We start from the raw sequence: 11,608 nt of genomic DNA on the forward strand, positions 1-11,608 counted from the left end.
ACCATGAGAAAAATTTACCAGTGCATTCCTTTGTTATTTTGGATATAGAACTTGGTTTTATTTTTTTTTGATGCAATACTAGGAAAATTTTGGAAGATACTGCCATTTTTACTTGAAAATGAGAATCTGGTATTTCTGTATTTTATCATTTTCAATAAAACTTATTAAGTGTTTTGAGAAAAAGGCAAAAGCAGAGACTTGGGGATATAGCTCAGTGGTAGGATATTTGCCTAGCATGCATAAGGCCCTGGGTTAGATCCCCAGCAATAGGGTGGGGGTGGGGGTCAAAATGCAAAAGTACAAGTTCATTCACAATATGGAATGCCTTTATCTATCCAGGCTGCTCACTCCCCAACTCTGAAATGTGGGCAGTGAGAGAAGAGGCCTCAGTTACTCTGGCAAGCTAGCTGGCCTTGCTTCTTGAAAAGCTTCTTTCTTGATATCCTCTTTCCTGCTGTCTGCCTTAAAGTCTCTGGCCTCTCATTGCTTGTCTCTTGTTGGGTCCTCTTCCCCTTCCTAACTTACTTGTTGAAGCTGGAGTTTCTTGGTCTTGGTTCCAGGCTCCTGGTCTGGGATCCAGATGTGTACTTGGATCACAAGCGCCTCAAGCACATTATGGCCATATGGCTCCTGCCACTGCATACTTTACTTCGATCAGATTTTACCTTTATTTATTCAATAAATATTGACTGAATGCTTAATATGTGCTTAATGTCCCAGTTTCAGGAAAGCCTTGTCTGATGTCCTAGATTAGATCTGAGGCACCCTTGTTATTAGGTAAACTATATCCTTCCTGTTGGAGCATCCAAAACAGAAATTATGTGATTTTTTTTTTTTTAAGTTGGTTACAGAGACAGAGGATTGGGGCTAGTCACGGGGAGGGCTATGTCCATGGAAATCCCCAGGCGTCCTCAGCAGAGGAGCAGAAGGAAATGGAAGATAAAGTGACTAGTCTAGAGAAAGCTGAAGAAGCAAAATTAAAAGTAAGGTTTTCTCACCTGAGCCAAAAGCCTGGCGGCTGATCTTTTTTTAAGGAAATGATTGCAGAAAGGGTAAAAATATTTTAATTCTGGGGATTACAACATGGCAAAAGCAAAGATGAAGAACAAGCAACTTCCTCCGCAGCCCCAGATAAGACAGAGGTGACTGGTGACCACATTGTCACTCTACAGGACCTTCCTTCATGGAAACCATCCCTTGTTAGCAAGCTGGCTGGCTGATTTAAAGAGCTGACCTGCATAAATTTACTAATTCCCACAATTTCTCCTTAATATGTTACTTATTTTCTTTTTGTTTCCTTTCCTTCACTAAGTTATTTGAGACTGATGGCTTTGCAGGTACAATAGTGTGTGCTGCTATTTTAGGGGAATATACATGTGTAGAGGTGATGATTAGTTCTAAAAGTGCACTATGAAAAGGACATGTTAGAGCAACATAAGAAGTAATCTACTTGAAAATATTTGTATATATTTCCTAACTCCTAGTGTTACAATTTGTAATGTTTTGACTTTTCTTGCTTCATCTTGATTGTAGCTTTGTGTGTTACTCTTATTTAATGTAACCTTTGCATTGATTTCTTCTGTCAAATTTTCCATTTGGATTTTCCAAAACAGAAGTTTAAGACTTCAAGTTGGAAGAAAGGTCACATAATGCAAACACACATAGAAAGACTCCAAAAGACTTGTATAACTATGCTTGAACTTGAATGGCCTTGAACCTGTTTCAGCTTTAAATTAGAATTTTACTTGGCAATACTTGCCCATTGTGGTGTAACTTACAGGACTTCAGTGCTTAACAGCTGCCATTGAAGCTAGTATTCCTATTTAGTTCTGTAGTGTTGGATACTTTTTGTTGTTGAAGATGCAAATAAAGTATGCCTGTGCATTGACTGTTGAATTCACTTTGGGTCATTTTTGCACAAATAATAAAAAAAAATCCATCCCTCATAAGAGCCACAAGAACAGGGTTAATGCCTATTTTTCATGGTATCCCCAAATGCTTGGTTCACAGTAGATACTCAATAAATGTTTGTGGAATACATTTAAGAGGATTATAATGGAAATATTATAAAAAGGATTTAATGGAATTATTTGTAACCTAGTTGAGGAAAGACAACATTTTCACTTGTAACAGTTATTATGAAGCAGTGCTGATAGAGAGGCGGTTAGACTTTTTTTTTTTATATACCAGGGATTGAGCCTAGGGTTACTTAAATGCTGAGCCACATCTCCAGCCCTTTTTATTTTTTATTTTTGAGACAGGGCCATGTTGCCTAGGGCCTCACTAAGTTACTGAGGTTGGCTTTGAACTTTCTATCCTCCTGCCTCAGCCTCCCAAGCTACTGGAATTATAGGCATGCATCACCATGCCCAGCAGTAATTAGACTTTTAAAATCCTTTCTGATCCTCAGACTATATGACCATGACATGCAAGTTAATTTAGAGTACTCTGTACACTTGCGTAATGAAAGCAAAGGCATGCTCAAGTTGGGTATGGTTAATTTGGGAATGTTTTCTAATCCAAATAGATAAATATGAGCTCAGTGTAAAGCAGTGTTTCTCAATCTGGTTACTACAGACATTTTTGGGCCAGATAATTTTTTGTGTGGAGCTGTCCTGTGCATGATACGGTATTTAACAGCATTCCTGGTTTCTACTCATGAGTTGCTTCTAGCAACCATCTGTTCTGACAATCAAAAATGTCTTTAGGGGCCGGGATGTAGCTCAGTGTTAGAACACTTGCCTGGCAAGTACAAAGCCCTGGGTTCAATCCCCAGTACAGGGGCAGGGAGGGAATGCCTCTAGATATTGCCAAATATTCCCTGGGTGCAGAATCACTCCTGATGAGAACTGCTGATTTAAAATTGAGTGAGTAATTCCAGTGGCTCTGGAGGCTGAGTCAGGAGGATTGAGAGTTCAAAGCAGGCCCCAGCAACAGTAAAGTGCTAAGCAACTCAGTGACCCTGTCTCTAAATAAAATACAAAATAAGGCTGGGGATGTGGCTCAGTGGTTGAGTGTCCCTGAGTTCAATCCCCAGTTTCAAAAAAAAAAAAAAAAGAGTGAGTTGAGTTGCCTGAGGGAGAAGATTTCTGGGAGTGAAAGGTGTAGAAGTACTGAATTGGGAATGAAGAAACTATGTTTAAGAGATGGGAAGATTCTCTGGTTGAATGCAGAGTACCAGGATATAAACTCGATTAAGCTTGGTAAGAGAGCTGAATTCTGTTTGTTTTTTTTTTTTTTGGTTCCAGGGATTGAACCCAGGCCTTGTGCATACAAGGCAAGCACTCTACCAACTGAGCTATATCCTCTACCAACTGAGCTATATCCTCAGCCCCTAAATTCTGTTTTTAAAAGGGTTGTTTTGGAGCATTGATTTATGAAAATTGCATGTTCTGTGGAAGTAATAACCATGAAAGACAAGGACAGCCTGCTGATGAAATAAAGTGACAAAATGATCTCCCTGGAAAATGGGTGGAGCTCTTTTCTGGGCTGGGTGCCTCCTACCTGTGCCCTGATGGCCCCCCAAATGACCCTTCTCTCCCACACCTTGTCAGGGGTAGAACAAGTCTTACCTAGTACAGTGTGCCCAGCACATTGCTAAATTTAATTAAATGAACTCTGAGCTGAGCTGATCTGAACAGGATAAAGGAAAAATCCTACCTAGTAGGCAGATATGAATATTTTAGTTTGTTGAATAACGGCAAATCAGACACTTGCTTTCTTAAAAGAAAACCACTCCCTTGCTATGTGAGGTGAGAAAAACCTGTAATCCCAGCAACTCGTGAGGCCAAAGTAGATAGATTACAAATTTGAGGTCAACCTGTGCAATTTAGCAAGGGCCTGTCTAAAAAATTTTTTAAAAGAGCTGGGGATGTAGTTCAGTGGTAGAGTACTTGCTTAACATGTGCAAAGCTCTAGATTTAATGCCTCCTAACACAAAACAAAATGAAACAAAATAACAACAACAACCCTCCCCTACCCCCACCAATTCCTTGCTAGTCTTCTTAATTTTCCTACTTTCTGATTTTTATCTTTATCCCAAGTTAGAACTCGAAGATGAAGGTGACAATTTCTGGCTTAATTACTTATGACTCTTATTTAAGTTAACTCATTTTACATCTTTTTAAAATCAGGGGATGATGTCTCTGAAATAATTTTATTTATTTATTAAATATTTATTTATCTTTTAGTTGTAATTGGACACAATACCTTTACTTATTTATTTTTATGTGGTGCCGAGGATCGAACCCAGGGCCTCACACGTGCTAGGCAAGTGCTCTACTGCTGAGCCACAGTCCCAGCCCGAAATAATTTTATTTTTAAAACATGAGTTTTCTTCATCATACCCAAAGTAAGTATAATACTATTTTTAAAAATATGCATAACAAAATAGTTTATGTTTTCAGCCTTTTTCTTTTTTGACATAGAAGACTTAACCCAGTGGTGCTTAATCACTTAGCCACATCCCCATCCCTTTTTATTTTTTACTTTGAAACAGGGTCTTGCTAAGTTGTTTAGAACCTCGCTAAGTTGCTGAGGCTGGTCTTGAACTTGTGTTCCTCTTGTCTCAACCTCCTGAGTTGCTGGGAATACAGGCATACACTACCACGCTTGGCTGTTTTCAGCTTCTTGACTTTTCTTGAGTGTTTACTGTGAGCAGAACATGGGAGGTGCTATCAGAAAAATTGGTTTTATTCTTGATAACAGTGACTTTTGGGAAACTGCTTATTTTTCTGATGCAATTCTTGCTAAAACATTCTTGGAACTCTTCATTATTTATTCATCTAACAACTATTTATTAAGGATATATTTTATTTCAGGCAATGCTGGGAACATAGAAAGGAAAGGTGTAAGCTTGTCTTCCAGGAACTTGCTGAATGGTAGGCTCAGCCTCCAACCAGACAGTGACAAACACAGGAAGTAGGTGCTGTAGGGAGGGGTATGCTAGGACTTGTGTCCTTTTTGGGGGAATTGAAGGAAGCATGAAGAAGAAACAGTGGGGCAATTCTTGAAAGATGAGCTGGGATTCATCAGGAGGAGCAGCAGAAGGAATAATAGTTCTTCTATTTAGGCACAGGGGAATGGGAAAGTACATTTCACAAAGAGTAGTAATATTTCAGTGTATGTGGGGAAGAGAGGCCAGAGTATAATCATGAAGAACCTGTCCTGTCCTGATGAGATGTGTCCTGACAAATTGTGGTAAGATTCTTGGAGGAGTCTCTTCAATAACAATGAGGAAGAATGGGTTAGGGGACAAGATAGGAAGATAAGGGAAGAGGCTAAAGCAGCTTATCTGTTCAACATGGGTAGATGCCTGAGATTGACTAGCCCCTCCCCCTCAATTTCTAGAGGGAGTCGAATAACTTTTATAGTGTTCAGAAATGTGATTAAACTATGTGACAGTATGTGTCATGGTTTGGGTCTTAAATGTCCCCCCAAATCTCACATGTTGAAGACTTAGTCCCAATGCAACAATACTTAGAGGTGGGACCTTTGGGAAGTGATTGAATAATGAGGGCTCTGAACTCACGAATAGAGTAATCCATTTACAGATCTATAGCTTAAGGGAGATTGTCATCAAAGTGAACTCATTCTTTGCTTCCTGGCCAACATGAGGTGAACAACCTCCTCTGCCAGAAATTCCTGTTGCCATTGTCTCCCTTATCATAGACACCAAAGCACCTGGTCCAAACATGAATTGAAATTGTAAGCAAAAATAAACCTTTCATCTTTTTAAGTTGTTAGTGTCAGGTATTTTGTTTCAACAATGGAAAGCTGACAAACACACTGCATATATATATGGCATAATGTAGCTATGTTAGTTTTCTGTTTCACTGATCAAATACCTGAGATAATCAACTTAAAAGAAAGAAAGGTTTATGGTTTATAATTCTGGAGTTTCAGTTTATGGTTGATTGACCCCATTACTTTGAGCCTGTGGCAAGGCAGTACCTCATGGTGGAAATGTGTGATGAAGAAAGCTGTCCACCTCATGGAGGCCAGGAAGCAAAGAGACAGGAAGAGGTCAGGATCCAAATATCTCATCCAAAGGCACACCCTGAATGACTTAACTTCCTCTCACTAGACCCTGCCTACTAAATTCTCCACCACCTCTCCATAGTGCCACAGGATAGGGACCAAGTCTTTAACATGTGGGCCTTTTTTTTTTTTTTTTTTTTGAGTGTGTGTGGGGAGGTATTCCAGATCCAAACCCTAGCAGGAGCCTATAGTCCAACATGGTCTGCAAGAGCATGATCATTGAATATTTTCCATCAAGATAGAAAATCATAATCTAGTTTCTCTCACTCTCAACCCAATCAAAGTATGTGTTTAATCACCTGCACCTGTGGTTTGTACAAGCAAGAACCCATGATCAACCTCTGATATGGACCGGGAAAGAAAGGAGGAAGGTGGCAAGGACAATGGTGTCACTCAATTGTTAGGGAAATGATTATACATCTTGGTCAGTAACGTAAGGTGAGGGTAGGGGTTTAGGGGAGAATCTAAGATAATTCCTACATTTCTGGCTTGGTGATTAACTTTCTCTCTCTTTTTACCTTCTATACTAGGGATTGAACCCAGAGGTGCTTAACCTCTGGGCCACATCCCAGTCCTTTTTAGTTTTTATTTTGAGACAGGGTCTCACTAAGTTGCTTAGGGCCTTGCTAAGTTTACTTGTGATCCTTCTGCCTCAGCCTTCTGAGCCACTAGGATTACAGGCATTTGTAACAATGCCCAGGGATGATTGACTTTTGGGGGGGCTGGGAGGATTGAACTAAGGGGCACTTGGCCACTGAGCCACATACCCAGCCCTATTTTTTATTTTATTTAGAGACAGGGTCTCACTGAGTTGCTTAGTGCCTTGCCATTGCTGAGGCTGGCTTTGAACTTGCAATCCTCCTGTCTCTGCCTCCCAGGCACTGGGATTTCAGGCGTGTGCCACCACGCCAGACTAATTAACTTTTAAAATGGTCTTTAAAGTTGTTTTATGGGGTAAAGTGGTTGGCTTCATTGCTTCATCTTTTTTACTGATTCCATACAGCATGAAACAGTTTGGTAAGCTACATGCATCATGAGATTACTCTTTAATTGACTTTGGGATATTTACAAAAAAGGACCTACTTTCAAAGGATAAATTTCGTTCCCAGTATGAATTTGCAAGACAGCATGCCTAAGTTCTGTCTTATTCAAAATGTTTTCTTCTTTCATTTGGAACTAGGAAAATATTTCATAATTGGAAAAAAATCTAGTGAAAACTCAATCTTCAACTGAGCCACTGTGCTTACCAATCTAAAGAGGTTGGGCCTCTGTGTCTTTGATGCCTCTGGCTCATGCAGTTTTCTCTGGAATGTCTCCACATGATCCCTTGCTTTCTATTTCCAACTTTCAGTTGAGAAGACATATACCTTTCAAGATTCGGGTCAAATGTCACTTTTTCTACCAGGCTGTCCTGGCACCTTCATCTCTCAGGCAGCAAAACTCACCACCTCTTCTAAACTGTTTTTCCCATTGGACCTTTTTGTTTTTGGCACCGGGGATTGAACTCAGGGGCACTCAGCCACTGAGCCACATCTCCAGCCCTGTTTTGTATTTTATTCAGAGACAAGGTCTCACTGAGTTGTTTAGTACCTCACCACTGCATTGCTGAGGCTGGCTTTGAACTCACGATCCTCCTGTCTCAGCCTCCTGAGTGCTGGGATTATAGGCATGCAGCACTGTGCCCTGCTGGACTGTGCATTCTTATGAGGAGGCCCCACATGCCTATCTTTGAATTGTCATCATTTACATACCTGCAGTCACAGCATATATTTATTTTTTGAGTTGTAGAAAATTAGAAAGAGTGGTAAATGGTGTTCCATCCTCCTAAGAAGGTTGAAACATAGAACCTACCATCAGGAGGCTAGAAGACAGTGCGCAGACCAGGGGCAGAATCTCCTTTCTGGCACCTGGCACCAGAAATAGGTGTGGGTCAGGGAGGTCTGAAATACAAACAGGATGGGCTGAGGCTCAGGGCTAGGATTACTACCCCTAGAAGGCCTGGAGGAACAGAGAAAATAGGCACCAAGAACAGGCTAGGCATAGATAAAGGAATGCTTGGATAGTTAGGAAGGGGCTTAGGGAGCAGAGATAAGGCATTACCCAAAATGTGAGGGGAAAAAAAATCATGTGTTGATCCATATTGTTGGCACAGAGCTGATGCTATTATTGCCAAGAGGTAGATCACTTTTGTTGTTAAAGGTTTAGAGAAAGCTTTATTTATTTTTTCTTGGCTTGCTTGGCTTATCTAAAGACTTTGAGACAACTCAGACATCTTCAAAATATATTGACACTGGTTGAATTTAAATATTGGTAGTCAGTTAGCACAAAGAGTTATTTTGGGATGTTATCAATGATACTGATTCCGAGAACTTGTTAGGACAATAACAGATAATCTGGCCTTTGTTGTATACATAATTTATAAAATTAGGATGAATTAGAGTGGTGTCAGATAATCCAGTTTTTTAAAAATATATTTTTTAGTTGTAGATGAACATAATAACTTTGTTTTATTTATTTATTTTTATGTGGTACTAAGGATTGAACCCAGTGCCTCACACATGCTAGGCAAGCTCTGAACCACTAAGCTGCAACCCCAGCCCTAATCCATCTTTTGTTGTACATATATCTTATTAAATTATAATGAGATTAATATATAATATGATATAATGATATTGGGCAGCTGCTCCTGAGTCCGAGGCCTGTGTGATAAACAATCTAGATGGGATTGAAATTTAGTAGTAGGAAGCTCAGCCTTTTATCATCAGTAACAGAAAACACTAATTTGCTTTAATGAGCATATGTGCAATTTAAACAAATAGTTGGAAACCACCTCTACCTTAAATTTGGGATAAGTGCTTTCAGAATCTTAATTGGATTAAATTATGTCCAGATCAAAAATTGCAATCCAAAACCTATTTGATATAACTTTTAGAATCATTTTGTTTTATTTTACCCGAGTGCTCACCTAGCACATCTGAGGCTCTGGGTTTGATCTTCAGCACCACATAAAAATAAATAAATAAAATAAAGGTATTGTGTCTAACTACAACTAAAAAAATATTTAAAAAAAGACCCAAATTGCTGGCAACAAAGTCTACTATAGCACACTGGTTGTTTACCCTCTTGATCATATGACTGAATGGGACATACAGCTTGCTGTCACTGTCCAGCCTTGTGAGAAAGTAGCACAGGATGGCCTATTGTTAGCTAGGGAAAAGATCAAAATTCAAAATTTGAAGTATGGTTATCTACTGAATATCATTGTAAAGTAAAATAATCCTAAATTGAAGCATCATAAATTGGGACTGTCTGTATAAGAAATCAGATCTCAGGGTCTACTATATGGCAGAGATTTGATAATGATTTACTAAATGTAGTATGAATGAATGTAGTGGTTAATAAACTTTCTTGTAGCACCTTTACCTTGAATTAAACGACTTGTCATGTTAGCTGTATTCAGTGGATTTACCTTTACACATAACACTGTGAGGGAAACTTCAGTTTTGATTCTGTCCCATTTTGAGGCCCGTGCATTTACTGAACTCTGTTCTTATTCCACAGTGGGAGTCTATTTGATTAAAATATGTATAAAAATTTTGATAGCAGTTCTATTATGAGTGCTTATTCTCATTTTTATGTGCCTGTCAGTATTTTCTCTAATAAAAAGTTCAACAAGTTTCATCAAGCATTTACTGTGTTTTGAGACACTGCATAATGTATTTTGAGGATTTTTTTTTAGTTTATAGTTATGTTTACTAGCCTTGCTTGATCCTTTTCTTCCTATACCAAACTATAGGATTAGCATTCTTTTTACTCAACTCTTACCCCTCTAGTCTTGTCTCTAGCCCCAGAGTTCCCCTGTGTGTCACCTTCTTTACCTTATACATTCCCTTCATTACCCCTAGAACAGCTCTGTTGTCAGTACCCTGCCCATCCCCTAAAGGGGCTCAGGCCTAGAACCCAGAGGATATTCTGACTGCCAGTCTAGGAATTTCATGAAAACCGAGTAGGCGAGAGGAATCTCATATTTTTTCCACCCTAACATCAAGGGCTGACTCTGTGTGACCTACACTACCACTCCTACAGCACCTGGCAAAGGTTGGCACTTGATGTAATTTTAAACTTAATTATGCCTTTCTGTGAGACATGTAGGCACATTTCTTTTCAGATCACACAGACTCTGAGGACAGAGGTCATGTCACATTGTTCTTTCTGTGACTTGGCACTGGCACAGCCGCCATATTTGGGGCACAGGGTAATGAGTAGTAAGTGAATGGGTTGGTGTAATAATCGGGTCATTTGAGTGGAAAAGAATTTAAGTGAGGGCTGGGGTTGTGGCTCAGAGGTAGAGCGCTTACCTTTTATGTTCAAGACCCTGGGTTTGATCCTCAGCACCACATAAAAATAAATAAATAAAATAAAGGTATTATGTCCAACTACAACTAAAAAATAATAAAAAAAATTAAGTGAAAGCTTTCAGGAGACAAAACGTGTTATTCTTTTCTTATAAACTAGAAGTGTAGTATGAGAGTTTTTATTTTTATTTTTTTAACTAAAAGTACAAAGAGATCTATGGTTAACAAACAGGAATAGCCAGTGGTAGCGGGTAAGCCAAGTTTGGGTAACAATAGCCAGCTTGTTAACTAGGTAAGAATGAGGTTGTGTGGGTAGTATAAAATGGCAGATCCTAACAAGGCAAACCTGAGACACTTGAAAGAATGACTTGGTCAGTTAGAAACAAAAATAAGAGGGAAGGTGGCAGGGGGAGAGAAGGAATTAAAACTGGTATAAGATTTCTGTCTGGAAACTTGAGATATTTTGTACCACTAAGAGAAATGAGAAAAGTGGAAATAAAATTGATTTTGGGTGCAAGATTAGTTTGGTCTTAATCAATCCTTCTTTTCTTTCTTCTTTCCTTCGTATCAGGGATTGAACCCAGGAGCGCTTAACCACTGAGCCATATCCCCACCCCCTTTTTATTTTTAATTTTAAGACAGGGTCCCAATAGGTTGCTTACAGCCTCGCTAAGTTGCTGAGGCTAGCTTTGAACCTGTGATCCTCCTGTCTCAGCCTCCTGTGCCTCTGGAATTATAATTGTGTGCCATCATGCACAGATGGTCTTGATTATTTCAACTCCAGTGTCCATAATTATTAAATCGAGGTTTTACTTGCTCTTTATGAGGAAATGAGATGATGAAAACACTTTGTTAACTGGAAAGGACTAGGCAATTGTAATGTGTTTAAAGATACCTTTATCATCAGTGTATGTGTGTGGTTTTCACATTCATCTTTAAAGTGAGCCTACACCACATTATGATATATATATGGTATAGGCTCACCTTTAAAGATATATATACACACACACACACACATCTATATATAAATATTTTCTGTAGTAGTCAGAATAAATGCCTGAAGTGATGTGTTTGGGATCCAAAGGGAAGAAAGAACAAACCGAGAAGCAGGCATGAATGGGAGAGACAGAGGAGCCAACAGATCTTTAGGAATGGGGAAGAAAATAGGCTTTATCAAAGGAATCAAAGGAGGAGAAAGTTGGATAGTACAGTGT

At 39.2% G+C, this 11,608-nt stretch overlaps 1 pseudogene; it reads left to right on the top strand.

Moving 5' to 3' along the window:
- Positions 1-244: 244 nt before the first annotated feature.
- Positions 245-1,889, top strand: LOC107143775 (annotated as a pseudogene).
- Positions 1,890-11,608: the final 9,719 nt, after the last annotated feature.

Source organism: Marmota marmota, unplaced genomic scaffold, assembly GCF_001458135.2.
Source record: "Marmota marmota marmota unplaced genomic scaffold, marMar, whole genome shotgun sequence".
Classification (NCBI taxonomy): domain Eukaryota; kingdom Metazoa; phylum Chordata; class Mammalia; order Rodentia; family Sciuridae; genus Marmota; species Marmota marmota.